General features: G+C 43.0%; 1 protein-coding gene and 1 long non-coding RNA gene across 2 annotated transcripts in view; one reads left to right on the top strand and one right to left on the bottom strand.

The window, feature by feature from the left end:
* EIF4A3 (eukaryotic translation initiation factor 4A3) overlaps window positions 1-27,901 on the top strand; it is a 359,684-nt gene that overhangs the window by 257,932 nt on the left and 73,851 nt on the right. The gene's annotated exons all lie outside the window — the stretch shown is intronic.
* LOC136358496 (uncharacterized) lies at window positions 4,765-5,329 on the bottom strand. Its single transcript, XR_010743124.1, has 2 exons — window positions 5,118-5,329; window positions 4,765-4,911 (listed from the first exon to the last, which is right to left on the bottom strand). It is a non-coding gene; the product is annotated as an uncharacterized lncRNA (long non-coding RNA).

The raw sequence follows: 27,901 nt of genomic DNA, 5'->3' as shown, positions 1-27,901 counted from the left end.
AAATATTTAGGTAGAAACCTTCTTATTCACTACACAGCAGGAAGGAGGGAGGACAAAAAGTACTGGGAAGAAAAAAACTGCATGAAAACTCATTGTTTGGTGTTCAGTATACATTCATTCACTGACATAATTTAAAAAAAAATTAAAATATAAGTAAGGAAGCCTAATTAAATCAAAACCCATTTTCCTCTAAAAAATACCAAGTAATTATTCAAGAAAGTAACAATGCCTTAACTGAAGGGCTTTCCTGTGAGGTCTGCAGGGTTCATTTCTATGTTGTCTAATGCAGAGATACATTTTGGTCACTGCACTACCACCTGCTCTTAGCTTTTCTTTTGCAGGGAAAGTAAAAGCCCTGAAAATTGATAGTACAGCAGTATAGACAACCCTTGCAAGCCAATGCAGAGATGTTCTGTGCTAACCACTTACAAACAGTCTGAAAAGCATGAAAATCAAGCTGTGTTTCAAGACAGCATGTTTAGATACAAAACCTGGAAACACATTTATGCATTTCCAAGAAATTTATATCCTGGAGCTCAGGTTAAACACAGACTTCAGCTGTTATTTCTAGTATAAATAATAAAGTTGCTTTTGTCTTTTTCCCTTGAGGGCCTTGCAAAGTTAATTGTCCCTGACTCCTTGCCAGCATTACCTCAGAAAACACAATAAATGTGCATTGGCAAATGCCTTGTACTGTGCACATGTCAATTTTAATAGATCAATAAATTATTTTCCTGTAATCTCCAATCTAAGATATTTTCCACAGAGTTTGCAGAGAGCATATCACTCTATGGAGGTGCTGGTGCATCACCACGTCTATAAACATATTAAAATATTCAGAAAGATGTAAAAATATTTTTAGCTGGATAGACTTCTGTATTGGCTGTCTCTGGCAAAGCTGGATGACTTCTTTCCTCAGGAACTCTGTCCAAGGCATGGCTAGTTGTGCCTAGAGGTGGGCTTCCCAGACGGAGGAAGAAAAACACATAAGCTTAGTGTTTCCTCTGTGTTGGGGAAGATGAATCATTCGCCTACACCTCTGGGTCTTGAGGTGCCCTGTCTCTCCCAGGCAGAAATTCCACTGTACAGCCAAAGCTACACAGCCATTTCTTTCTGGACTTCCAGTTGTGTGCTCACTTCATCACACTCCACACCCTGTCAGGAGTGTCCTGGGGTCTCCAGCTGCTTTCCCTTAGTAGGCTAGAGCAGTAACATACTTCAGGTCTTTAATCTCAGTGCCTGTATCATCACAGGCTCACTCCAATGCAAGTCAGAGGATAACTTGATCCATTGCAAAATTATGGCTGAGTTAGATCATAATTTCTCCCTTTCACAGCTGCATTCATTGCTCCTTCCCATGTGTCAGTTTTGCAATTTCTTTGTCAAAATTCTCCTCTACCCATTTTAAGGTCAAAAGTTTCCCACTACTGTGGCAGGTTTTTTGGGTCCAATTAGAGATGAATTGCTCGTCAGAAAGATGTCAGAATTACTGAAACACAATAAACCCTAATTCTTTCCAGTGGCAGGGCAGGTCTAACCAGCCCCAGGTAGAATCCCTTCACTCTCTAAATCTCAGTTGTGCTCGCATTTGCTGTTATAAATATGTGCAGCCTGACAGATGCATTTTTCTTAGCCTCTGTGCAATCTCCATTTGCATGGTAATGAGGCCTTCCAAAGGCATTCAGCAGGTGAGATGGGAGATTAACTCCTTCCATCAGCACCCGTGCATCTCTCATCAGCAGTGGTTTTCAGGAACAGGAAAAGCTCCAAGGGAGCTGTGCCTGAGCTTAAAGCTAACACTTGCTACCACCAGTGAGGGGACAAGCTGCTGCCAGATCTGCTCATGACATAACCAGCCATATTTTAAGATACACTAATTTATATACACCCTTACCATAATGCTGGATTTAAAAAGTGGAACAGGAGATGAGGAATACTAACTTGACCGAGTTCTGGTGGGCATCAACCCCAGTTTCCTAATGAAGCTGAGTTTTCACACTGTACAGCACCATTCATCTTCCTCTCTACCTTTTGATGACTAACACTGAGGCTGCTGTGCAATTTAAACCTCATCAGGCTCAACTTGAGCTCTGGAAGATAATTAAAAGTCCCTGGGTACTGCCCCTTCTCCAGCTGTTTTCTCCTGGTGTATCCTTGACATAGTTCACGTCATGCATTCATGTGAGCCTGTCTTCTCCAGCCCTCCCTTAACCACTAAATTTTCTCCATCACTGTATTTCCAGGCTGATCAGTCCTAACCTGCTCATCCATGGTGTCTTTGCCCAAAAGCTGTGACAGACTTCCATTGTCCCCATTGGAATTTGTTGAAACATCTCCTAAAGACCCTCCTGAGGTGACCAGACAGGAGATAGATTTGTTCCATCCTGTCCTAGCTCTGGGCTGACAGTAACCTCCTTCCACAGCCACAACAATGATATTCTCCAACACCTTTTCCAACCTTCTCTACTAATTCCAAACAACAGGTTTGTCTTTCCAGCACAGGTATATGTATTATTTATCCAGGCACTCACCATTTGTTTTCACAAATTTCCTGGCACAGGTGCTGTTCACTGGATAAGCTGTTTCCTCCTGATGGGATGGTGCAGAAAACCGGGTCCCAGCTGCTTTCTTCCTGGTGCCTGGTAGTTCATCTGGGCTCACTATTCCCATGCATTCCCACTATTTCATTGTATTATCTTCTGAGTTACGTAAAGGTAATGCGGTACAGAAACCCCTTTCCCCAGACAGTGATTGAATTTTGCTTATGTCATTAAAGGATTTGTTCCTCTGTTGTTCTCTGTAACAGCAAGTAATTCCCATTAAATATTAAGTAATTGATTTGCCATATTTGTCTAGGGCTTTTATTTTTTTTAAGTAATTGATTGATTTAGTCATTGCAATTAGAGTAAATCAGCTAGCTAAAAATAATGCCAAATAATTAATTTACTTAGTATTTAATTATTACAAATTATCATAGATGACTGCAAATTACTTGCACACAGAGTAAATTTTCTTATCACTTGCAGGAAATTGATTAATTTCCAAATGTTATTTATGTGTGCTGTTTTTTAGTGCTTTGCCATTTCACCTAGTGGGCAATGCACAGGAAAATTCTGTTACTGAGGCTGATCCCAAAGCACTGAGATCCCTGACATTCCTCTCTCAGCTAAATGAGGCAGTGTAAAGAGAGATAAAAAAACCCTAATTACACTTATATGAGAGTCTGAGCACCTTGCTAACGGGTTTAATCTCTCATCTAAGGATTTTCTGTTGTCTAATAAGGCTTAAGTTTCTGTTGTTTGACTCACATGAGTCCTTCTAGGAGATATCTCTGTTGAATGGGCCATCAAGGACCCACTGCATGACTGGTAGAAAGAGATCATCGCATTGTGAGATGCTCCGCCCAGGGGGAGGAGCCAAGCATTCCCACCTGGATATAATTTGGGATTTGAGACGGCGTAGGGAGTCTTTACCCACTGTATTCCAAGAGGACAAGAGCTACCAGACCTTTCTATGGGATCACTGCTTCAAGAAGACCACTTCATCTGGACTGCTACCACCACCCTAACTAACAGGGTGTCAGGGGGTATTCTAACTCTCTAAGGGGTCTTTTGTACTATTGCTTTATTTTATTATACCTTTTTTACCCCCCCGTCCTATTAAATTGTATTTCTGACTTGGAGTCTCTCACTGGTTTTGCATTCAAACCAGTAGAGTTGAAACAGACTTTAAAGATCCATGGGCAAAGATGGTACTCACTAGGTCAGGTTGCTGCAGGCTCATCCACCATGCCTTGAACGCTTCCTGAGGGGAAATGGTACAACTGATTTTGAATGTGCACACAGGGATTACAGTCGAAGGTAGGACTCCACGTCTGATAAAATCCCCCAGCTGTCCCTCTCACTGAGCTTTGGGCCACATTTGGAATCTGCAAGAGAGATGCTTTTCATACAAACCTGGACAGAAGATGTGCTCCAGGAATGTAACTCATGATGACTAACAGGGCATCATTCTGCCAAGGACTTGAAGTCCTCAGGGCAAACTGCTTCACACCATGGGACCAAATTCTTGTTTGTGTCTCCTTTCCTTCTTCTGTTATGCTGAGTTTTTCATTCAGTCAGTGGTTAAACTTGAAAACAGAAGTTTAGAGACATGAGATAATTTCACCCTTGGAAATACTAAAAACTTGAACAGATTCAGTCCTGAGCAATCTGCTGCTCCCGGCCTTGATCTGAGCAGAGGGAACAGACCAGAGGTCCAATGCTTCCCTTGCTTGGGTCATATACTAAATACATTCTGTCTGAAAGGGCCAGTAGTCAGTATTTAATGATATTTCTCAAAACTTCCTATCACATACAAGGTAGACTTGCAGGATTTCTTCCTCTTCATTTCGCTCTTAGCGTGCTTATGTGAGTGTTGAAAATCACTTCAGAATGATTAACTAATTCTAATTGAACGATTCTAATTTTCTCACCAATCTCACTCACTCATAAATTTGCCATCCATGAAGTTTAGGTTTCAGACCCAGTCTCAGGTTTGAGAGGAATTTCCAGAGCAGGAACAAATAACTAATAATGCCATAATATTTACCCTTGCATTGCTGGCACTCGAAATTTAGAAGTATATTCAGATCCCTCCTTATTCAGAATAGTTTTAATATTTCCAACAAATACCAAAATGTTTCTCTAAGTTCAGTGAAACACTGAAGAAATAGGGAACAGATTATTTATTATGCACAATCATTTTTTCACATTTTTAATAAAAAAAGGAACGATGTTTGCAATCAGTCTTTTATTTCCAAATACCAAGAGGGAAATTCTCCTCTTATCTTGCTTGTTTTGCTTCTGATATGGTTAACTTAGCAAAAGGAGTTCCTCAAGCATGGCAGCATTGAGGAATTCATTTTTCACCCTGGAGGAAAAAAGTTCCAGCTGCAAAGCTGTGGCAGAGCTTTACTCCAAAAAGCCTCCAGTGGCTTCTGTTGCCTTTGCTTATTCCCTACCTCCCCTGCATCCCTCTACTTCATTTATAATCCACAGGACACTCCTCCAAAAGCTTCCCAGACCATCTTCCATCTGTCTTTTCGCCAGGTGGTCATAAATCAGCTGCTTCTTTACCTTCTCCTCGGCATTCCCTGCTCCAGCGGGTCTCTCCATCACCATGCTTGCCATACCTCTCTGTTCCTCCTTGGCTTGCCTTCAAATAAATTTCCCTTTATCATAGTCCAATTTTCAGTCCTGTAGGAGACAAGGAAAAAAAACCACTAAGTGAAAAGAATTCAATGGACTGTACAATTGTAAGCATATTTGCAGGCTAGAATAGGACTGAGTTGTTAATGAAAATGAAGGATAAAATTGTAACAAATACAGGGTATGCTTTTTTTCTTTTTTTTTTCCCAGTTGAAAGGCCTTCTAGCTTGGAGGTAAGAACAGTAATTTCATTATTTCTGAAAAGACTTGGCAGGAGTCCAAGCCCAGAGTGTGATAGTGTTGAGAACTGAGGTAGGCATAAAAGACTCTTTTCTATCTCAGTGAGATTTGATGTTCCACTTAAAATCAGCAGATCCCCTGCTGGTGTTAATTGGTGTCAGAGAACTGTTTCTTCTGGAGCAGCTCAAAGAGACACCAGCAGAGAACCTGCCTTGCTCTATTTCCATGTTTCCCTTCTCTCCCTTTGCCTCTCAAGGGAAAAAAAGCCCATCTGAAGTATGAATACAACTGAGAAGCCCATTATTTAATGCTTCTCAACTCTCGTAGGGACCCAAGTGAGAAGAAATTGTTCCAAAGGCCCCAGTTTGCAGGACATTTAGGCATCTGTGCTCGTTCAAGCATTCCTTTTCCTGAACTGAGCCTGGTGCGTTCCCATCCCTTCAGCTGATGAGCCCAGGGAGGGCTCAGCAACAGGGATTTTAAATGCTGCAGTGCAATGCCCCCCTCATTCAGAGATTTCTGGTGGACAAAATGTTTTTCACAAGGCAGACAAAAGAGTGGGTTTTTTGCAGGGTGGCTCATTACTATGGCCACCAGCAGTGACCTCCCCTTGCCCTGCAGCACTGATTTCAGAGATCAGGGAGACATTTCTGCTGTACATCACTTCCCACTCAGCTGTAGTGGCTGTACACACAATCCTAAGATAGAAGTTAAAGGAAATTCAATTAATCAATGTGCCTCACAAAGCCAAACATCTGGATGTAGCAGCTACTGTGCTGTCTAATAACTAGGAGGTGACAAGGGTCTAGAAGAGGTTTTTCATCCCTGTATGGTGATGGCAAACAACTGGCCTTTGACACAAGCTAGAGTTATGTACATGTACAACACCAGGGGAAGTTTGGAGCAGCACCTTTACAGTCTGGGGAGGGGCAGAGAAAATGAGAGGCTGAGCTTGGAAAATGTTGTGTTTTCCAGGCTGTGCAGGAGTTTCCATTCAGGGCAAAATAAGCTTCTAAGAAAAATTACTTTCTTCTATATCTGTAAGAATGCAATTTAATCTGTTTTTAAGAGAGAAAATGTTTTTGTCCCTCATTTATAGTAATTGCCTAGCAGTTGCCAGGCAAAACAAACAGAAGGCAGAGAAATACTTTCAATCTAGGCAATCACACCCACAGCAGCATTTAGATTCTGCAAAGTGTGCTGCAGTTTTAACCTGCTCATTTTCTTACAAGAACAGCCACAAGAACTGCTCATTCTTTCATCCTGTTCTCAGAGAGATGATGTTGGTCCACCAGCACCGGCAGCTTCTGTGCTTAGAGAAACAGCCTGGATGCCTGCACATTTTCCTGTTGTGCAGACAGTCCCTTCCCACAAAACCTGCAAGGTGATTACCTCCCACAGATGTTCCTAGTGCATATCTTGACGTTACTTGTTCCTTACACCACTTTCCCCAGACACCTCTCTGAGATCACTTATTCCCTGGATATCAAGAGAAGATAACTTTATGGCAGGAATGGTGCAGTCAGGGGGGATGGTGGGACAATCACAGGGCTGGACAATCACAAGTGCGGAAACTCAGAAATCTTAGCTGATATAAAGGATTATTCAATCCAGTCAGACTGTTCTATCACAAGCTGTCTGCACCTTGTCACTCTCCAAGCTCTTGCCACAACCCACAACAGGCATCAGCCTTCAGAAAGCACAAGGCAAAAAAAGTTGCACCAAGCCGTTAAGTCAGTTCATAATTTCAAACCTACTGCAGCCACAGGACAAATTCTGTGCACTCACCCTGCTTCAACCAATCTTGCCAAACAATTGGTAAGGGGGGTCTTCAGCAAGCTTTGCACTGTCCTTTTCTGTCTCCTCCTGTGGCACACACATGCCTCATTCTCTTGCTGCACACCTTGACAGCTTCAGCAGACATGCAATTCTCCATGCAGAACCCATCTTCATTGCTTTGGCACTGCCAGGGGTCTGGGCATAGCCTTGCAGTTAAAATCCAACAGTAACAGGTGGGAAAACACCACACAATCCCTGGAAACTCTGCTTTTCTATTGCTGAATTGACTGCAACTGACTCCCCTCAGGTGTCCCAGATGAGGACCATGTTTTTGCAACAGAGAGAGCTGCATTCAGATCGGATGTGAAAAGATGGTGTTGAACTGCATTCCCATCTGGTAGGTGTCAGCATGCTGGAATTACTGGGACCATCTTAGTATCTATCCGTCAGTTCATATGGGTCTTCACGCTTGAAATACCGCAGATGAATAAAGGAAAAATCAAAATTCTTCTGCTCAACAGCTGCACGCTCTGCTGATTTCCTAAAAGGAAGGGAGAGGTGGAGGAGTCTGACTTCACGTGATCACTCAACCTGTTAGTGTGGTTGTCTGCAACTCCACCACCGCCCTCCAGCTTTCGAACCCATCAGCTCAAGGCCTCAGGACACAAAGGATGAGCAGTTAAGTTTGGCATCACTCGTTTTTCCTGCTCTGGAGTGTCAGATCACAGCTGCTGCCAGCACAATGTACACAGCTCCAGGCAGTGACAGATTTGGAGCCTCATCCCTCTATATCATTAGGATCAAAGAGGCCCTGACTCTCAGCATCCAACATCCCAATGAAAACAGAGAGGTTGGACTCAGGTCAGTTCAGGGGAGAAGTGAAACCTCACCCCAGTCTGCATCAGTCCAGCCAGAGGCAAAGAGGGACTGGGTGACAGCTGGCAATAAGGTGTAAAACCATAGGTAAATGGGCAAGAAAAGGCAGGGAGGAAAGAGGAAGGTCTCAGCACTGAAAAACAAATTAGCAGTATTTAATTTCAGCCCTGCTCTCTCTACTCAAAATACAGGCTATCTCACAGAAAACAGTGTTTGATTAACAAACATAAGCTGCAGCCTGGAAAATTTATCTCCAGAGAGGCTCCACACCTGGCACTTGCTAACTGCACCAATATTTTGTGGTCACCCTGCTACTCATTGGCCAGAGTCTGGCTAGCCATAAGTCCCATGATGGCTACCATGTGGCAGATGAACATGCTATGGGCAGGACTCAGACACTTCCAGGTAATACAGTAATTACTGTGGTGCTTTGGATCTCTAATAATCTGATTGATCAGAGCAAGACTGACCACTGACCATCACTACCTTTTGTGCACAATTCAAGTTCCAAACACACTTCAGCACTTAGAATCACCAGAGGTTTAGGATTACTGTTAAAAAATGTTAAGGGTCACATGCACCTTCCTAGGATGTTCTTATGAGACTTTTACAAAGCACAAACACATCCTGGTTACACCTTACAATATCAGACCAGTGCAGCTGGTGTCCAAACCCAGTCACAGCCAGAGTTTTCTGAGTCAGAAAGATTCTGTCAACATCCATTTCTCTATTGCCTGTTCCAGTCTCTGCTGTTTCTCTTTGATTCAGTGGCTCAGAATTTCTCCAGTCCTGTCCTTTCATGACAGATCTTCAGCCACAGAGAGGTGAGAAAAGGAACATATTACAGGGACTAGCATTTGGAAGAACCTGCCTTCCCTTATCCCACACTTGACTGGACATTGCAATGGGGCATGTTGAGAGTTCTGTCAGGATTCCTGTGAAAGGATTTCATTGTTAGAGAGCGTTTGCTCTTTAACTCATAGTACTCAGAGACCACAGTAAGCATAAATCACATCTGCATATGCCCAAAATCCTTCCTTAAGCATCAATTCATTCTGCAGCAGTGATCCCTTTTCTGTTCATGCCAGCTGATCAGTGCTGAGGACTGATCTGGTAATCCGGCATTTTCATCCTCAGAACCTAGAGGGCAAGTATAGAGGAATGCCCATTTATCACCTTCTATGAGACAGTGAGCTTTGTGCCCATCTAACAAGTTTGGGAAATTGTCTCTTGCTCTTGAACTCCCAAGCTTGACAGTGGTATGGTAAAAGCAAGTAGATTTTAAAAATTCAGTGGTCCAGACTCTTTCCAGAATCTGTCACTCATTCTTTCCCCAGAGAGACAAGAAACTGAGATGAATGTCTCTGCTGGAGCTGTGCCACATGGGTTAGTGAAGTGGGACTTTTCCCCTGTGTGCAGATTGACTTCAATTCACCCTGGCTCTGTTTCAATGAGCCTTGTTTGAAAGCAGCCACCTGGGAAAGGAGGAAGGGTAATTAACTGATGCTTTTGGGAGCAGTCCTGCGATGAAGGTACAAAAAACGAGGCAAGGGCAAGGAGACGTGGTGCTTTCATATATGCATATTTGTGTGTGTGTGTTTTTGGCAAGAAAACTTCAAACAATGGCTGCCATCAGGGCTTTGCAGAAGAAGAAAGCAAACAGCAGTAAATCTAGGAAGCAGCTGTTGGACAATCTGCCTTCAGATAAAGTTTCTTCCAGACCTGAGTCCAGCCCTGGGCTTCAAAATACCCAGGCTCCTCATCTGTCTAGCTTTGACTCTTAAATATGTCAAAAACACAGTAGGAGCTAGAAAAGTGTGTGGTCTCATTCAGATCCTATTGCAATGAATTGGAAGTGATTTTTAAGGAGAAAAAAACCAAACCAGGATTCCTTAATTTGATATCTGGCATCTCCTGCTTTTTGATCTCTGACCACTGTTCCCATGCTCTGTGGGACAGGATAGGAACCAAAGCTGCTCCCTCACCTTCACCCTGCTCTGAACTTTCAAACCTCAAATCTGGTCTGCCTTTGAAATCAGAGCTTCCCATATTTAGTTTTTTCTTTTTCTCATGGATGTCTCATTGCAAGCAGAGGCAGATGTTTGCCTCTGCACAGCAGGTACTAGGATATACCCCTTCAAGCCATGTGTGCAGCCAGATTTGGGAAGGGAAAAAATGAGCCTGGTACACCCTGTGGGTCAAAGAGTGCAGCGAAACCCCTGAGGAGCTGCTGAAGCAGGAGCTCTGGTGGGCAGCATTTCCCCCAGAAAGCAAATTTACAGCCCTAGATCTCCAAAGCTTTTTTTTTTTTTTTTTTTTTTTTTTTTTTTTTTTTTTTTTTTCTTTTTTTTTTTTCTTTCTGACAACCATGTTTTTGTCTCCTCTCCCCATGCTGGCTACTTTCCTTCTTAAAAATCACTGCTAAAAATGAAATGGGGAGAATTATTTTAATAGCTTTTAAACATCTTTAATAGCTTTTTAAACAACTAAAAATCACTATACCCCAAAGGAACCCCTGGCAGAGTTTAGCTCCCTTCGTGTGTTCTGACCTCCACTAAACACTTAATTCATGAGTTTCCATGGCATGAGGTGATCAGAAGCCAATGTTATTATTATTCATTGCATTTGCACTTTGTCTGAAGCACTTGCAGGAAAGATGAAAACACTTATTTAAATGCAGGCTCTAAAATTCTGTTCACAAATCTATCTGGGCACCAGTTAAACTACAACATGGATCCCAGATGTAGCAACTTCTTTTATCTGGAGACAGCCACAACAATGCCTGGGTGAGGAATTCTGAAAGCACACAGCTTCTGGTTACAACTTGAGGCTTTCATTAGGGAAAGATTTCACTTGGCCCTTTTATAGTGTTTTTTTCATCTTTTGCTGGAAGTCTTTGAATGATTCTTTCTCCTGGCTGCTACTGACAGCTCTTTTTAAAACATGATTGATGGCCCATTGTCAATAGCCATCATGCTCTTGTCAGAGAAGTGGGAGACATGAAATAATTCGGTTTTCAATAATTCACGTGATGTTGCTAAATTTGGGAAACAGACACTGGGAGGAATGAGAGCATGACAGAACTTTTTTGGGGGAAAATAATTAAGGGCTTGTCACTGAATTTTAATTTGATCAACAATGTAGTGGCATCAATAGATTTGTATTCCAAACATTGCTCTACTACCAGTTTGAGTAATAATCACCCAAAGAAAATAATCACATAAAGAACACATAACACATTATCTGATATCTTTTCCACGGGAGTTTTGGGTATATTTAGACTTTTAGTTCACTTTTGTTGTTCCTGAGTCCTGAGCCCACCTTAGACTGTTGGGAAAAGAGCAGACATCAGCCCATGAACACATCCACAAGGTTCACCCCAGGACTGATTCCCTCTCTGCACAAGATGTGCTCCTGTACCCAGGGGGCAATGGAAACAGACTTCATGCTGTAATTCCCTTCCCTGTCCATCAATAACATTTTACCTTCCAGCTGGTACCTGCAGAGTCCTGCGCTGCAGGGCCAAGTCCAGCATTTGAACAGACTACTGATAGATGTTTTAAAACCAGTGAAGGTAGGAAGTAAACTTCAACAGATGGAAAAAGACCCCCCAAAAATCTATTAGCATGTCTTTCTCAGTTGAACTTAATAGTCTCTTAGCAGCTGACATTGTCCCTCCTGGAGGTAATTATACAATGTAATCAAGCCACCAAATAACCTCCTTGTGCAGCATTTATGTGTTACCACTCAGTAATGCTACTGCTTGGCTCTTCCCTGCTCATCCTCTCCAACATTCTGTTCCAAGAGAGGGCAGGACACTATGCCTGCAGCTGAGCACCAAAGGCTAGAAAGGCAATTCATCTCTGTCTCAAAATCTCCCCTCATTGTGAACACCTAGAAAATCTCTTTTTGCCTCTGAGAGATGAGTGATTTTTTATCACTGGTGGATCGTACAATCAGAGAATGGCCTGGACTGGAAGGGACCTCAAAGATCATCACCATGGACAGGGTCACTTTGCACTAAATTGTGGGAATTCAAGGCACAGAAAATTCTCAAAACCTCATGCATGCAGGCCCAAATACAGCAGAGAATACAGGGTTCAACTTGAGGCCTTGGAAAAGACTTCCAGCTTTAGAGACCATAAGCAAGAATGTGCGTTTGTAGTTTTAGCAGGAACATACTAAACTAGGTAGTGGAGAGTTTAAGGTTTTAAAGTTAAAATATAGAAGTAGTTACAAAGGTAATAAGAAGTTTTAAGGTGTAGTTCTGTAGGATCATGTGTCACTATATGATTGGATAAAATTGTCCATATTGTGGCAGGACATGTGATTCAGTTTAATTAACCATTGGCGTGAAAGTTAATTGGTTAATAAACCTTTAAAACCTCTTATAACCTGTGGTATTGTGACCACTGCCCACGAACTCCTGGCGCATGCAGTGAAGATGTTCTCACCCCTCATGAGACTGTAGAAGAAGAGCAAAAAGTCATGTTTTAAGACATCTCCCATTGGTCCTGTCTTTCTTAAAATCCCGATACCAGATCAAGTTGCTCGGAGCTCCATCCAGCTTGAACACTCCCAGGGATGGGGCATCCGTAAGTTCTCTGGACAACCTGTTGCAGCTCTCTGGTCACCACTCACATAGTAAAGAATTTTATTTTTTCTCTTCTTTATCCTAACACCCTACCCTTCTGCCAAATTCTGCTGAAGTGAGGCTCAGAGTTACAGGTGTGAGACACACAGCTCTGCTTGTGCCAGTGCACAAACACATCATCATGAGCTAACTCTCATTCCATAGGAAACTAACCTAATCTTTTCACTAAAACCATAGAGCTGAGTTCTGGCCTTGGTAGACAGAGCCATGCAAGCCTGGCAAGAGTTTCATAAAGATCACATACATCTGGCTGAGGTCCAGGTCTCCAGATGGATATCTTAGGGAAGAAACAGTCCTTTTCCTGCTCTCTTAGCTTATGCAGGGCTATCTTAGACTGGAGCAATCCAAACAGCATTCATATAAATGGAAGAAAGCTAATCTTATCTACCATGGGGAGTCAAAGCTGGTGCCTGACAGCTTCTCTGTTACAGGTCATGCCTATATATGAGATTAGAAAAAAAAGAAAAAATAAAAAAAAAAAAAAAAAGAGAAAGATCAATATAATAAATTTACTCTTCATGGTTCTCTGCTCTCATTCCACTTTGGTGATGGACAGAAGAATGAGCAACAAAGTGACTGGAATTTCAAGTGGCAACATGAAAATTTAGCCAGCTGTCTCCTCTTCAGATCCCACTTTTCTCCCACCATTTTGTCTCCTTCTACCTCAGTTTTAGAAGTTCCTTTCCTAAGAGTCCCAGGGGTTTGAGAGATGTTGGAAGGTCCCCCAGTCCCTCCCCCTGTACAGGAACTCCTTGCAGGCCAGAGTCCCTGTTCTCCAGCCACTCTCCTGACAGCTACAGAGAGTTTGGCTCCTGGAGAAGAGCACCTCTATGTTTAATAGCCCACTGTTGCAGAATTTCTTAGAGAGCGAGGACATGATTTATATTTGGATTAAGGTTTGAGCTACCCCAGCCTGGACCCCAAATTCAGGCCTGTGAAGCCTGTGGCACAGTTAGAAATTATGTTAAGGTGTGCACATGGGATAGTGGGTTTCTAGGTGTTGATAGGTATAGTTTTGTAGTGTGAACATTTTAGCCACCTTAAGAATAAGATAAGCAATGTTTGTTTGCATTTGTCTTATAATTGTAAACCATACTGAAGCGTATATAACCATTTGAGATAGAATAAACAGAGAATGTCATATTAACCATATTGGTTTGATCTACGTTGCTCTGATCCAGGCTTCCCAAGTTTTAGGGGTTCCCTGACTTCAGCCCACAATTAACTTTACTTCTCCCAAATTGCCTGAGCACTTTTTGAACCCAAGCACACACATATCGGTCAGCATACCAAGCAGCGAGAGGGAAAAAAAAAGATGATTTTTTCAGAAAATTGTGACCACTATGTGGTGTCTGCGAGTGACTGTCAAGGACACAAACACTTCCAGCCTCCAACAGATATAAGAATGAGTAGACCATGATGCTTGCAGAGAACAACCATCATCAACTGGCCCCAAAGAAAGCTGCCAATTAGAAGTTGGGAGCACCCTGCTGAGAAGAAAGCCAAAGCTGTAGAAATCCTTTTTCCATTCCATTTTTTTTGTGAAATTCTGAATATCACTTTCATGACACATAAAGTTCTTAATAAATTTCTCATTTAAGCTAATTGTTGAGTTCTCCACAAATGTCAAAACGAAACAGCTCCTTAACATGTGGAAGATGGAGCAGGATTAAAAGACATGACAATGAAAACGAAGTTTCTCCTCCACAGACCAAAACAAAGGACATTTAAGGCCAGAAAGTGCAGCATGCATACACTGCATTGTTTAAAAAAATGGCAAATCCAAAATCATTCACCGCAAATTTTTTCCCCATTAAAAATATAAATCAAAGCCAACATATTCTCATAAGATAATTTGCTTTCAAAAAACATGGCAATTTCTGATGGCAAAATCTGCTGTCTGGAAAGTTTCCTATTTAGCTGCAGAGGGAATGCACTGTGAGATGCTGCATTCTGAAGTGCTGACAGAAAATAACCTGGTTTCTGCTCCCTTCCTCCTTTACATACAACCTGCTGATCTCTGCTTGACCTCTTTCAGGAATTGTGGGATCATTTAGGAGAGAATTGCACAGATTCCCATGATGATTCTTTTTTTATTGATTTTGGCAATTAAGGAACTCACTTATTCCTTCAGGAGCAGTAGAAGGGGTAGGTGATAACACAGTCAACACCACTGAGCAGTTTTAGCAAGCACAACAACATCCAGGCTGCAGAGTCAGTATTTTGCAGGAGAGTTTGATGGAGTACGTCCTGCTTTCTTTTTTCCTAGAATGTTCTCTGCTCAGAACTGAGAGGCAGAAGTACTCTACTCTTCAGAGCCCATGTAATTGCCCCTTGTGATGAACCCAAAATTTGTATTCCCTACCTCCCAGTTTAATTTTCTTCCAGGTGCAAACATTGTGGGTGAATAATATAGGTGTGTGCTGGACCTTGAGGGTCAATAATTAAGGGGCATTAAGGGATGCAATCTGAAACGCTAAACTTGCAGTCTCTGCTGGTAAACATTACCCCTAACTCATGCTGATACAAAATATCATTCAACCAGTGGGATTTGCTGTAAAAATTGCCTTTTTATGGTCAAGCACCCAAATTTTGTCCTTCCTTGATGGATATCCACCAAATATGTATTTTAATTTTTGACAGAAAGAAAAATGGGAACATTCAGGGACAGTTATCTCTGCATAGTGGAGCTATACAGATTTAATTAGCTTCCATCATCTGAGCAGCACAGCTTCTACCAAGGAACCAAACGGTGCAGACTGCATCACTGTGCTTATTAAAGAGCCTGAGTTGGCCTTCATTAGGATTAGTGGGGAGATTATCAAAGACACCTAAATAATTTAGCGGTATGGGTCATTAAGGCCTGGGTCAGAAATTTCCTTCTGGCAAACCTGAGGCACTTCTGAAAAATCCCACTGAAGATTATTAAGTCCACTGCCCCCAACAAGGCAGTTCTGCTGTGTCTCATGAAGAAAATATTTTTCAAAACTGTGTATTTCCAAAGGCTATCCAGTCATGCTGTTGAATCACTCCTCCCTGACTGCCTGAATGAAGTATTCCTGTTTTTTTCAACAAACCATCTGCTTTCACAACTGTGCATTGCTCCATAAACACAGTGATGTGCACATAAATGGTTGGAATGGTCACAAATGCTGCAATTGGTCAGGAGATATTTTCTGGTTTACAAACATGCAGCAGTGTTGAAATGAGTGCCATCCCATCATCAGCCACTGGGAGCCAGGGGATGATGGGAACACTTTGCTCTGACCGTCCAGAGCACAGAGGGGAGAACAAGGGCACTTAAGGAGAGATGCCAAATCTCCTCTTTCAGGGCTCCTAATTTAGAGGGAACAAGGCACCATCCTTTTGCTGTCAGAGTGATGGGGTTTCAGGGCGAGTAGCTGGGAAAAGGAATTTCCAGACTGTAGGGAGCTGAGTGCCTCATACAGCTGATTTTTCTGTGTTGTTGGGTGCTGCTCTGACCCCCATCCATACAGGGAGAGCTCCAGCAAGGATCAGCTGCTTAGCTGAGCATAAAAAGGAACATCAGCGTGGCCTCGGGGATGCCTAGGAAAAATTACCCTAGGAAATAAATGTTGCAGATTACCCTAGGAAATAAATGCTGCAAAGGAAGCAATTCTACCTGCTGCTAAAGTAACCCTGGCAGTAGAAAGGAGCCTTGCTTCATTCAAGGACACCTGAATTTCTTCCAGGGTGCCTTGTAACAGCGGTAGTAGATGGAAGGAACAATCTGTGCCTAGCAGAATTATTTCCTTCCTGCCTGCTTTGGCAAGGCATAAATCTCTTCCCTATTACCTTAGGTATGTCTCATTGAATCAGGGAGCCCTTCAATTCAACAGCAACATTCATTTACTCTCCATTTCCCTGCGTCTGGCGCATGGGAAGCAGAACAGCTAGGAGCTGCAGTAGCAGTCCCAGGTCAGGGTGAGATGTTCCTGTCAGCAGTTCCCACCTCTGGAGACTTAGGTTGCCAAAGGAGATGCCTGTTCTCTGTACCACCTTCCTGGATTAAGCTAAAGGGCTCCTTATCCATCATGGCACAGCACCAAATGGAATCTACTCTGGTATTTCCACAAAGCACTGTGAGAAGAGGGAAAACTGTAATCACACCCTCCCCATCCCTCACCTTTCTCCCCTTCTCTCTGTCCTGTTCTCCAGCACTTTTACCTTCCTCAATAAATCGTGCATAGCATCTCCAGTGGAAACCATTTCCCTAAGGGAAGATGGGATACACTCCCTGAGGATGTCCAGTGTCTCTGGCAGCAAGAGTTTCTCTCCTCAGCCTGTCCTCGAGAGCCTGGAGAGATCCCTTGGCTTAGGGCCTCTCCATTGTCAGAGGTAATCTCTCCCTCCCCATAGCCCTGAATCTGGGGGGCTGATTTATTCTCTGGAGATTTGGTTCAGTGCAGCCTAGACAAGGAGACAAAAAAAATTCCCGTGCTAGAGTATTGCTAGGGAAGAAATCTGATTGGATTAACAAGTTACCTGTGCAAATTTTGCTGATGCTGCCCAGAGGAAAGGTAGCAGCAAGTGATCTTGTGAATTCCTGCCAGCCCTGCTCTATGTGATTTGCCTGCTGCTGGTACCCAGGGCCAGTATTAATGGCCATCAGCATGGCACTAGTCTACCTGGTCTTGAAAGGCATGGGCAGGGGGAAAAGGAGAGGAATGAAAAGCTATGCATAAATTGCCAGAGGGTGTTTCTTTGTCCTCCTCTGCAAGTGTGGGCACTGAAGAGTTTGCCAGGAGGAGTCCTGTCAGGTGTGCTCTTAGCAGGTGAGAGTGTGAACACAGGAAGGGATAATTTTCCTTTCAGCACCTGGACCTACTCATTTTCCAGTGGATGTTGCATTATGTTGCTGCCTAGGAAAGTTTTTTGAACTTACCTGAAAGATTTCAATGCAATACAAGAGAAGCAAATCCTCCTCTCCCTCCAACCTTTTCTTTAGCATTTCCAAGTTTCTGTGCACTACTTCCTCATACAACTGTATTAGGTGCTTCAGTTACCCCCAGGGTGAAAGATGCTCCTCTTTTTATAAACTATTTAGAGTGTTTAAGCAATTTGTTCCAAAGGCTTAATGCAGTGAGTGAGGTTTTGTTTCTTGTCTTCTTCTCTGGTGGCGCTCTGATCATCCTTTTCAAAAACTTATTTCTTGGTTCAAATGAAGTGAAATCACATGGGAAATAAGCTGAGATCTCTACGTTGTTCATAATTGAGTTGATACAAATATTTGATAGTTCTGAAACTCAGTCATTTGAGCAGATTGCAGAGTATTTCTCAATACTCACACAGAAAATGATTTTTTTTCCTTCAGAACTGCCCCTCTTGAGAGCCTTCACTCTTAAAGTTTCAGCAAATTGACACAAAACTTTCAGAACATGACTTAGCAGAGTGGGTTTTTTTCATCTGTTTTTTTATCAGACTGTCTTTCAAGACTTCAATTTCTCATTAAACGATTTAAGACTTTTGTCAAGATCTACTTTTTTGAAGAAATGTTATTTGTTTATTCTGTTCTGTTAAAGGGGTTCATTGTTAGTTGGTGAGGGGAGAACTGCACTAATTAGGACTTCAAAATAAATATTTTTTGCCAATGGCTTCCCAATAGAAAATATATAACAGGGGAGTCTGACTCATAAGGGAATTAGATGTATTCTCTGAAGGACAGCTCCCATGTGACTCTCTGTCAGTTTCACCAAATAATCGTATTTCCATATACTCCTACAAAAGTCAAATAAAAATTTTAATTTCACCAACTGTCTCCATTTTGGGGCAATTGTCATTACAACAGTTTCCAAAAGGAGAAAAAAAAAATCAACACTTCCTGTGGGCAAGGCAAACAAGAAATTTTTGAGCAGCTTTGAGGCAACACAGCAGACGTGCAAGAAATTAATGTGAAATCTTCTTGTGACAGGCAGGAATTATTGTCAGCTCACTGGTCCTCCAGTTCGGTGGTCACCACCTTCCTGCTGGTTGAGTCAAAAGGAGATATTATACCTCTGGGAGAAAGTGGCCCCTGTGGCCACATAAATTTTTCAACTTACAATGATCTACTAAGTAGGGTAATATTTTACAAAGCATATATTTTATAAATAATGTTTGTGTTGTAAAAGAACAACATGTGGCTATATATATAAGAATCTTGAAATTATCTGTCTTGGGGGAGATTTACTTCAAATGAAGGAAAGCTAAAAATTTAGAGGCACATTTAGCTGCTGTGGATGCTGGTCCAGAGTCTGGGGTTGCTGGTGATTGTTGTGAAGCTACAAGAGACATTTCCTGCTCTGAAAATCTTTCAGGCAAACTGTGCATGGAACCCTGATTATTGTGTGAAGTGTCATCATTGTGACATCATTAGAAATGAGAAATATCAAAACAGGGAGGTAATGTGACCAGGAATACATCAAAATTCAGTGGCAAAGTAGTGACCCTGGCTCAAATTCAAACACCACACCTCCAGCACCCACCAGAAGGCTGCTGGAGGAGGCAGAGCCCCACTTCATCCTGGTCCACAGAAACACCAGAAATTAGCTGAAATTATAGAATTAAGCTGTATTTAAGCAAAATATAGCTTATTATAAGGATATTCAAGCACTGGAATTGGTTGTGCAGAGAGCTGGTAAAATTTCTGTTCGTAGAGAACTTCAAGTCCCAACAGGTCAAAGTACAAAACACCCTGGTTTGAATTCACAGTTGACCCATTCTGCTCCAGAGATTTCCACCAAACTGAGTAAGCCTCTGATCTTATGCAGCATGTTAACCTCACTGCTCTCCTGGTTTTTCCCTCGATTTTTCTTGTGTCTGTGCTCTTCTCTCTGCCTGTGCTTGGGTTCCTAGATGGTGATCAATACAGGTCAAGAGCTGGGCTGACAGCTCCTTGCAGAAAGAAGAAATATTTGCTTATTTCTGCTGCAGCTGAAACCACATCACAACACAGTTCCCCTTTCATTGATAATTTAAGAATAGGCTGCACCAGCTACACAAAACTGGTGAGTTGGTGAAGAAGCTGCTCTCAAATGGATTTGTAGGTAATTAATGTAATTAAGGTTGTGACTGATGAGTTGAATGAACTCCGCTTGTAAAATTGAGACAGCTTCTGTCAAGCACATCACAGGCATGTCATCATCTTCTGCACTGTACAGAGTGTTACGACCAGCAGCAAAGGTAAGCTGTACACCACTGTTCAGAAAAAGGGCTTGACCTGCATGAAGCCAGGAAACCAAAACAGAAGGAAAAATGTCCTTCTGCTGGAACAAAACCAGAGAGAAGAGGAGCTGGAGACGTCGCCCACACTATGCACCTCTGCAACACAGCACTGAAGAGCTGACACCACCCACAGTGGCAAAACAGTCTCAGAGCCATGATCCTGGTGCTCACTACCCCTCATAGCCAGAGAGGGCACAGAGGAAGCCTCCTGAGGCTGGTGAGGTCACAGGGCACAAAATGGCTTTAAACTGAAGCAGGGTCAACTCAGATTAGAAAGAATTAAGTTTTTTATGATGACAGTGGTGAAACATTGAAACAGGTAGAGGTTGTACCTGTCCTGTCTCTGGAAACATTCATGGTCACGCTGGGCAGGGCTCTGAGCAGCCTCATCTCAGTAAAGATGTCCCTGCTTATTGCAGGGGTGTTTTGATAGGTGGTCCTTAAAGGTCCCTTCCAACCCAGACCATTCTGTAATTCTGTAATGAAGTCACTTGCCAGAAACTCTTCCCTTGATAAAAATCCTCCCTCTCAAAAGGATTTACCCCTTGCAAGAGGGAAATACCACTGGGAAGGCATCACCATCCCAAATTATCTTCAGTCACCTTGATGATGTAGTGATGCATCCTTCTGTAGCCAGCTCCTCCACCACAGTCTGCTGTAAATGCCCTCCTCATGTGCAGCTCAGAGCCTGACTTCTGCCCCCTGGTCCATGCCACTTCCCAGGCCAGCATGCACTGGGAATCCTGAAATTAAACAGATCACTCCCAACTGGCTTTCTGAGGAATAGCCGTGCTTAAATGGGCTTTCCCTGAGTGTTCAGCCCAGCGTGCTGCTGGCTTATGCTGGAAATGAGCCAAAACCAATCCTGGTATGTTGAAATGCAATCCAGTTTTTGAACATCTGCAGGAAGAAATCAGGGATGGCTGAGCTGCTCAGGAGCACTCTGGCACACTTTAATCCAGCCCCTTGCAGTCCAGAGTTAGAGGTACCCTGTAGTTCACTGGAGGGCATCAGAGATGGGGCACAGTAGATCTGCATTTCAGCTTTGACAATAACCATAATGGCACAGATCAGGGACTCTGATCCCCATCTATGGGGTATATAAACCACACCTCAACCCTTGGCACATGAAGCTGCTAAGATTTCAACCTCCACAGATGGGAAGTAGCACATTGTATTACAGCTGCTGGTTTGGTACAACACACAAGTTAGACAGTGTGAGGATGGGTAATGCCATGTGCATGAAGGCAGGAACATGTCAGGAGCACAATACGCAGCCAGTGTGGGAAGTGAGTTTATGACTCAAAATGCTGGATAGCTTAGGCTATAAAATACCCAAGAATCAGAGTCTTTTTAAACTGAAGGTCCATATCTAATATAAAACAGAGGAAAGCCTTTTTTACCTTTGCAGAAGATGGCTGCACAACAAAGGGGCTCCTGAAAAAATTATTCTGGTGCTGAAAAGCAGAGAGATTATCAGTTTTTTTTATCTGCCCCCATCTTTCGCTTTCTTCTTCAGCTTTAGGCCTTTCCTGATTAGCTCTGCAGGAGGAAAAGCTCACTTCTGAGCATTATCATTTCTGCTCTATTTTCCACAGTGGACGAGATCAAAATGCACATCCATGGCTTGGCTTTTGGACTTCTACTTTTGGCAAGCTCAAGAGAAGTCACGTTGTTCTTTGCTTTTCAGGTAGGATGCACCACAGGAGCAGCTTTGAAAGTTAGTGGGGCAAAAAGCTGAAGAAGCACACAGTTGGAAATACTGCACAGGGACAGAAACCACAGGGCTGGAGGGGATTCCACGAGGGATGAGATATCAGCAAGAGGGGCAAAGGAAGGTGCAAGAGTGTGGAGCAGTTACTCAGCTGTGGGAGGAAAGCCAGAGGGAGCTCAGGGCTACATGGAGAGCTGCAAGAACAGAATATCCCATTCTTTCCTTAAGCTTTGGAAGGCCCCCACCCACACAAACATCCCTGACCTTCCAGTGGATGGCTGGATGATCCAATTTGCAGTGAGAATGTAATTCATTAGAAGCAGGAAGGAAAAAGGATGCATCGTCAATTTGATGGAAATAACATGGTTTTGAGGGTGCTGACATGAATCACAAATTGCATAAAACTTGTTCAGTAGAACTGGGTAGGTCAGAGTGATTCAGTTGTTTCATTTCACCTCTTCTTTGTGCAAGTGCACTCATTCTTCTCTTTGAAAAGAGACTTTTATTTCATATTTTAAAAGAATAATAGAAAGAGCTAAATAACCTGAAAGTTATATAAATTATTTTATCAAGAGAAATCCAAGGGGTCCAAGGTCTAATGAGCACTTGAATAACAGCATAAAGCACTTATTTTACCTCAGCAGTGACCCCAACACACCAGGTTTCCCAGAGCAACATCAGCCAGAGCCCTGGAGGACTCTGTCCTGCAGAAAATGTTGTGGTTTGTGCCGATAAAATGAGAGAATCAGTGCATGAAGCTTGCAGAGATGGAGCAAAAATCTCTCAAAAGGATGAATGTTGCATGACAGCCGGTGGCAGAACAAAATCTCATTCTCAATTCATCACTGTGGGTCTATTTTCTATGAGCTAATGCTGGTTCAGGTAATAATTGAAGGAGGTGGGAGGGACAAAAAAGCTTCCTCTTCTTCACCTTTACAAAGTAAAGAAGTTTATGAATTATGGAATGTCTTTTTGTAACAAAAGTGGCACCTTAGGCTTGTGATCATCTCTACACAGTTTTCATTTTGAAATCTAATTAGGCAAAAACTTTTATCATTGCTAATCATTTATTTGCAATTAATACATCGAAGATGTTTTTCATTTCAGTGTCTCACTTCAGAACAAAAAGCAATTGCAAACCATCTGCCTTCCACTTGAAGCTCTTGGAAAAAACTCACTTAGGCCTTAGAGGGGCGCTTTCAAACCCATCTCAGCTGACACCCTGATACATTCTGCACTGGGCAGAATTAAGAACACCATCATCCAAATGCCAAATGTTTTCATCAAAATGAAAATTAAATAATGTGAGGTCAATACTACACTGTCAAACTTCTGCCTCCAAGAAGATTTCTGCCAGGTCCAACCTACAGCTGGCTGGGGGTTCACTCCTCAAAGACACCTGCACTTAACATCTGCATAGGGCATTATTTAACTTCCCTTCTGAACAACATGAGGAGAACACGTACATTTTCCCCAAAACAGTTATTCATGATCCCATCTCTCCTACTGCAGCTGCTCAGGAGTGATATGCAGCCAAAAAGGAGCAGAGAGGGAAAGGCAAGAGGTAGAAAGGTTGTGAATTCCTGTTGGGTTATGTTTTCCAACAGTCCTGATTGAAAAGTAATTTCTCTCCATAAATAGGAAGCACAGTTGTGCTGGGAAGGATGTGTTCAGAAAGAAAAGCCAGTGTCAGAGAGCTTGAACCACACTCTCATTTTTCAACAACTTCTTCATCTGATAGTCTCCAGAATCAATCAGAAAAAAACCCAAAATCATTTTAGCTCCAGCTCTTCTCTGCACAAACGTCTCTAAAATTTCTGCCAACTATCAGCATGTCTGGCTCATCAAAGAAAAGCAGAAAAACTCCTAAGAAAAGAGACCAAGTGATCCAATTCCCTGAACGTTTAACTCCTCTGATTAAACACTCAAGGCTGAGGCTCTGAGGGTTTATTTATCCTAGGGTGGAGCAGCCAATTAAACATCTGGTGCTTCTGCAGCCTGTCAGGGAGGTGTCACTTCCACTGCTGGCCTCAGTTACCAGCATTTGTAGCCAACAAAAGGAATGAAAAATGCACTCTTTGAAAAGCAAGGAAGAAAATGATAGATGGGGAGAAAGCCAGCAGGATGCAGGTAGGAAACAGCAGCAACCTGCCCTCTCTACCTATCTGCACAGGGCTGCAAAAAAAATGATGATGGAGTGACACTGGCTCTACTGGAAGGGGATTGCCAGCCCCATGAGCAGCAGTGGATGTGGCAGGAGATGATAGCTCTAGGCTTGACCTGATTTTCACTCCTGCTTTCATCCCCAGTGTAGCCAGGCCCTTTACTGGGCTGCAGCCTGAAACCCTGAGCCGCCAGCTACCAGCCCTTGGCTGAGCCTCAGCTGTGCAGCAGAAAACAGATCTGTATCCCTGGCCAAGGTCTTGCACCACCTGAGAGACATCCATCCTGGTGTTACCCTCACATGGCTCTTCCCTGGAAGATTTGTGTGCATCCATTTTGCATACACCATCTATGGGTGCTAGGAGGATGGAGCCAGGCTCTATTTGATGATGCTGAGCAACAGGATGAGAGGCAAAAGGCAGTAACTCAAATGCAGGAAGTTCCACCTGAACATGAGGAAGAATAGGTTGCCCAGAGAGGTCATGGAGTCTCCCTCACTAAAATATTAAAAAAATATTCAAGAACTGTCTGGAGGCAATCCTGTGCAATATGTTAGAGGATGAACCTTCTTGAGCAGGGAGGTTGGACCAGATGATGCATTGTGGTCACTTCCAATCTGTCCCATTCCATGATTCCATTTGTCTGCCCCCCTAAGACACATCTGGGTGTTGTTCTGTTGTCCCCCCAACAGCATCTCCTGACTGGAGGAACCTTCTGGAAACAGTACTAGCATCCAAACCAGATCAAGAGGAATGTGAATCCTCACTGGCTCTTATTGGCTCCTCACTACTCAAACTTCCTTAGAGCAAGTTTGCAAAAGCACAGAAGAAACAATCAATTGCACATTCTCATGTGCACAGCAGATGCGAGTAATTTTTTCAGTGTAGAGTTTTTACATAAAACAAAACTGCAACACCAAAAAAAAAAAAAAAAAAAATCCTGCATCTGTTTGTGGAAAGCAAGAGTCCTACCCTGCCTGAATTTTTTTTTTCTGTAAGGGGAATGAGTAAAGCCTATCCTAAATAATTTTTGACTCACTGGTAAGGCATATCAGCAGTTTATAGTCAGATATTCACTGGAAATTGCTGAGGCATAAGCTGCACTACCTAACAAAAACAATCCTAACATTTCATCAAAGTGTGTAGGTAGAAAGATGCAGATACAGTACAGCACAATTAATTTCTCCAAGTAGTAAAATGACCCATGTAACATAAGGGTCAGATTGAAAGAGTTAGGAAATGTTTCTCTGCAAACCCTGAAAATTACATTACGATGAGGTGGTTTATTCTGTAGTTGCCAGAACAAAGTAAAAGTTACATATTGACAAAATTGCTCTGACAAATAAGAGCTCAGCTCCTGTGTAACCACAGCAGTGAATATTTACATTTACCAGCAGGTCTCAAATGAGATATTATTATTTTGAATGAGAGGAGCACCACATTATCACAGAATGGGATTTTGGGTTGGAAGGGACTTTGAAGGCCATTGAGTCCAACCCCATGCAATAAGCAGGGACATTTCCCACTAGATCAGGCTGCTCAGAGCCCCATCCAGCCTGACTTTGAATTACTATCACTTCTTCATCTGATAGTCTCCAGAATCAATCAGAAATAAAACATTTCAGCTCCAGCTTTTCTCTGCACCAATGTCTCTTAGATTTTGGCCAACTGTCAGCGTGTCTGGCTCATCAAGGAGAAGCAGAAGAGGCAGACTAAGGAAACTGAGGCACGGAAAGATGAAGGAACTTGCCCAAGGTCACCCAAAAGGCCAGTTGCAGAGCCAGAAAGCAAGTCTGTTAGGATCCAGCCCTGGTTTCTGGGGCACTCTGTCCCCTCTGGGAAGCAGTTTGGCTCCCTGTTGCCTCCACCAACACTCTCTTCCAAGCTGAGAACATCCAGAGGCCAACCTTGCTGAGGTGTAAATCTCAGCACCACACAGGACCTCCCAAAACCTGCAGTGGACCACCTGCAACAGATAGGGATTCAAGGACCTGTGTGCTTGCCTTCTGAGTGAATATGGAGAAGTGGACATGGGCGTCCCGAATTTCATCTTGAAGGTCAGCAACTCTGAACACCCACTAGGACTCAGGAGCAGTAGCAGTCACACAACAGCCTGAAGCCTGCAATGGGAGAACCACAGCATCCACTATCACATACACAGAAGAGTCAAAGATTGATGCAGACCTCTCTGTACTACTGGGAATCTACTCTTAGGTCCTCTTGTGCCATCCATTCTCCAGGCTGAGCCTCTGAGGGGAATGCCTTAGCCCAATCACCTCTCCTGTGTGCAAAGCCTGGGGCACTTCAGAAACATGGAGAAGACACAATGCTTCCCAATGCAGCAAAAAAGGGATGAGCCACAATTTGTCCTGGTCCATGAACACCTCTGTGCATGCAATCCATTTTCTCCAGATCCATCCACCACCTCCAACCATTCCAGTTACTATGCAGCAGCCAGATTAGTGTGGAGCACGTTTCCCTCCAAGATCAGCAATTTATCTTTCCTTGGCAGCCTCTCAGCTTCTGAAAAAATACTTTGTTCAGGCCTGCAGGGCAGGGAGTTTGAAGAAATGTTACTTCAGCTCTAGCACAGCCTAGTAAATGTGATTTATGCCATTGCTGGTAAAAGGCCACAAGCCTTCCACTGCCCTTTCTACTGCCCTGACAGCACAAGAGCTCAGGGCATGCTAATACAGGAGGAAATGCACTAATAACAACACCACCATTTTGTGACATTTTGGTAATTGGTTTTATGAAGGGCTATAAATAAACAGTTCAGGCAGCAGTTTGCACATCCTTGCAGGACTGGTGGCAGTTAATCAAAGAGAAAAAGTGGCACTGCCACTCTTGCCCTAAACACCACCAAAGTTGTGTAAACATCCCCAGAACCTCCTTTTCCATCCCTCACAGAGTGAGAGAACCCTTCAAACAAGGTGCCATTTTGGTAAGATGGCTTCTGCCCTGGGAGCTACTGGGCTGAGTTCTGCCTTGCAAGGGAGAAAGGAGCTTAGAAGAACCAAGTAACCACACACCATCCTTAGATGTCTTTCATTTTCAAAGCTATTAGGTCTTGGTGCAGTCTGAAGGTCTTATCCACCTTTTGTGGTACTCCGTAATAATACAAATTGAGCCTACCAGCAAGACTGACCTATAAAAATAACCCTAAACTGATTAAAAGTAAGACATAATGATAAAAGTCAAGTTACTTCTGAGATAAACTAAAATTAGTGAAGTAAGTCAAAATCCTCAAAATCCTTTAAGTCCTCAAAAAATGGTATCTGGTAAACACATCCAGATAAAAAGGACAAAAACCTCACACCTGAATGTGAAAAAATTACTTTTCCTCTGCTCTGGCAATGATTTCAAAGCACAGAGTTAGCTCTGACCAAGGGTTGAACCATTCTGTATTAAGCACAGAAACCAAAAGGCCTCCTTCAGTCTCACTGTTATTTTCTCCTTAAATTGAAGAGTAGGAAATAATAATCATGAGTTTGTCTGTGCTCTTACTGAAGATTTCTTTCCAAACCCAGTAACTGAGGACTGAGATGCAGCTGGTGACAAGATGAGCATCACTACAAATTTTCTGCTGTTCAGTAGCTGCCCAGCAGCTCTTTAGTAGCTGTTTTGCCTCCAGAGAAGTAAGAGATTTAGCCTTCCACCACCCCAAGGAAGCCCTGATGAGAGGGGATCTTGGGCAGAGCTCTCTGGGGACTCCAAAAAGGAAAGAGGTTTTCTGAACAGCCCACAGGAGGATTTGGAGGGGACATCCTGGTTCCCCCAGACATCACCCTCATAATACCACAGCTGGCACTGGGTCATGCTATCAAGAGTCCCCACCCTTTGCTCAACACTTTGTCTTCACACACATCCACCTCACTAAACTCTGGCTGTTAGCAGAAAACAAGAATTTTAGCCATGCTTGACCTGGGCACGGGCAGAACCATCCCCAGCCAAGCACTCCCAGTTGATATTTGCCCCTTCCCAGCCTTTATCATTTGATAAGAGACAATTTGCAGTTTTCCCAGTATCGTGTCAAAGTGACTTTGACCTTCGCAGGGAATGA

This window comes from Sylvia atricapilla, chromosome 3 (genome assembly GCF_009819655.1).
Source record: "Sylvia atricapilla isolate bSylAtr1 chromosome 3, bSylAtr1.pri, whole genome shotgun sequence".
Classification (NCBI taxonomy): domain Eukaryota; kingdom Metazoa; phylum Chordata; class Aves; order Passeriformes; family Sylviidae; genus Sylvia; species Sylvia atricapilla.
This window is presented reverse-complemented; position numbering and strand designations above follow the sequence as displayed.